This window comes from Oryzias melastigma, linkage group LG10 (assembly GCF_002922805.2).
Source record: "Oryzias melastigma strain HK-1 linkage group LG10, ASM292280v2, whole genome shotgun sequence".
In the NCBI taxonomy this organism is placed as follows: domain Eukaryota; kingdom Metazoa; phylum Chordata; class Actinopteri; order Beloniformes; family Adrianichthyidae; genus Oryzias; species Oryzias melastigma.
The window spans coordinates 15,563,660-15,566,449 of NC_050521.1; positions in this window are offsets into that span (position 1 = coordinate 15,563,660).

The following is a 2,790-nucleotide window of genomic DNA, read 5'->3' on the forward strand; positions in this document are numbered from 1 at the left end:
TGTCTCCATCCTTGCGCGAGTGTTGCGTCGGTGGGGCTATGAATGGGCAGAGAGGGGTGTTCTCTCCAAGGCACCGTCACGGCAGTGAGATGAGTGCTATCTACTCCACTGCACGTCTGCCGTTCTGAGGAGAAGAAAAGAGACGGAGGAAAAGGAGGTGAGCATCTTAATTCACCCCGGGCTTCTCGTGTATATTATTCGTAGGCGCTGCCGTTGTGCTTGTTCAGTGGTTAGATGTGGTCGCCAGCCCCGTTTTCCCCCTCTTTCCTCCTCCCACCTGTCATACAGGGCTTTGCTGTTTGATGGAATGTCTTGTTATAAACCACAAATTCACGCCTTAGTAAAAAAAAAAAAATCTTATTTGTGAGCACTGTCCTCTGTCACCATTTCTATCTGAGCTGGATTTGACAGGGATAAATAACAGGCTTTAAATAAATGAAAGTGCTTTCCCTCCTGGCTTTGCCTTTCCCTAAATCCTGCAGATGATTTCCAAACCAGCCCATGAAATGATTGCATGCACAGGAGGGAGAGATGCTGCGGGGAAGGACAGAATCTGTCAGTGATGGAGCAGCCCTGTCAAGTCTTGAATCGGTTTCCAGGTGTGATGCGAGTGGCTCAGCTGCGAGTCGGACAGGGAGCAGCTGTGTAGGTGGAGGGGACCTTCACCCTGCTGAGGAGGAGGGATGGGTTTGGAGTGTCACACCTGAATCCAACAAAGCAGACCGATCCTCGTCATTAATTAAAAAGAGAAAGTCTTTTTTATTTTTTATTTTTATTAATGCAACCTTGGAGCTCAGCGCCCCACCTATCACATACTGTGTGATGCTACCGCTTTTAAAATTTATGGAACCCTTTTTATTGGTGTGGTGGGGCAGTGATGTCATCACGGAGTGCATCAGGACACACAAAGGAGAAGAATATTGTTGGGCTGTGAATTCTGCTGATTGCATTAAGCAGATGAGCGAACCTGGCATGATGAAGTGTGTGAGGACAGCTGCTGAAAAAAAAAAAAATCAAACTTTGCACACAAAACTCATTAAGTTTGGGTCGTTTAGCCTCTTATCTGGGGCGGTCCATCTAATGTTATGCTCTTGAATCTCTGGAGCAGATTTCCTAGTTTTTCATTACGTGAAAAACTAATGTTTCTGCTATTTTTAATTTTTTCTATTAGAGATTTTAGATGAAATAGTTTTATTCTGTCAGTACAAATATATCTGAGTTTATTTTTAACCATAACCACAATTAGATACACCTTATCAGTACCGGGTTGGACCCACTTTTCCCTTCAGAACCTTAATCCTTTATGTCATAGATTCAACTAGATACTGGAAACATTCCTCAGATTTTGGTCCATATTGACATGATAGAATCAGACAGTTGCTGCAGATTTGTCGACTGCACATCCATGATGCCGATCTCCTGTTCCACCACGTCCCAAAGGTTCTCTATTGAAATCTGTTGACTGTGAAGGCCATTAGAGTCCAGTGAAGTCATTATATTCAAGAAACCAGTCTGAGATGACTCCAGGTTTATGACATGTTATCTTGTTGAAATCAGCATCAGAAGATGGTACACTGTGGTCATAAAGGGATGGACATGGTCAGCAACAATACCCAAGTAGGCTGTGGTGTTGTAACTATGCTCAGTTGGTACTAAGTGGTGTGCCACAAATATGGCTCCCACACCATTATACCACCACCTCCAGCCTGAACCGCTGATACAAGGAAGGGTGGATCCATCCATCTGCTAAATTCTGACCCTACCATCTGAATGATGCAGCAGAAATAGAAACTCATCAGACCAGACAAGATCTTGTTGTCCAATTTTGGTGAGTCTGTGTGAATTGTAGGCTGTTTCCTGTTCTTAGCCGACAGGAGTGATACCCAGGGTGTTCTTCTGCTGCTGTAGTTCATCTGCCTCAAGGCTGAATCGGTTGTGATCAGTGGTTATTTGAGTTACTGTTGCCTTTCTATCAGCTGAAACTTGTCTGTCATTCCCCTCTGACCTCTGGCATCAACAAAACACTTCTGCCCACAGAACTAGCTGGTAATTTTCTTTTTTTTTTTATGACTGTTCTCTGTATACTCTAGAGATAGTTATGGGTGAAAATCCCAGTAGATCAGCAGTTTCTGAAACACTCAGTCCAGCGCATCTGGCATCAAAAACCATCAAAGTAACTTCAATCACCTTTTTCCTCGTTCTGATGGTCGCTTTGAACTGCAGCAGATCGTCTTTACCATGTCTAAACACATTGAGATGCTCCAATGTGATTGGTTGATTAGAAATGTGCATCAATGAATTGTTGAACAGGTGTGCTTAATAGTGCTTAATAATAATAAAGAATGCATTAATTTACTAAATGTTGTTTTACTTTAAGAAATCTTTGCCCTCAACACTTTTAGCTTAAAGGTGATTAACTTTGTTGCCCTCAGTGTAACCTCTCTTCATTCATGCTTCAGATACAGTGTAGGGACTTTTTTCTGACAGGGTGATGCAACCCAACAAGTTCCCCTCAGTGAGCTGGTCAGATCTCCTGACATAATCTCTGTGGAGGCTCTAATGCTCAATTTAGATGAGTGAAAGGGTTCAGTCGCCTGTTTCTTCCCCTCTGGGTGTCTAAACTAAACTTTAAATGCATAAAACAAAGAAAGACAAAAAGCCAGGGTCCACTGCTGGGTCAGTGAGTTCTTGCACTACCAGATCTCCATAATCAAATGTGGTTCTGCCACGACCGCTGACGTCAGGTCTTCTCAGAGGGTGAGGCGGCGCCATTCATTCTTTATGAGCTCC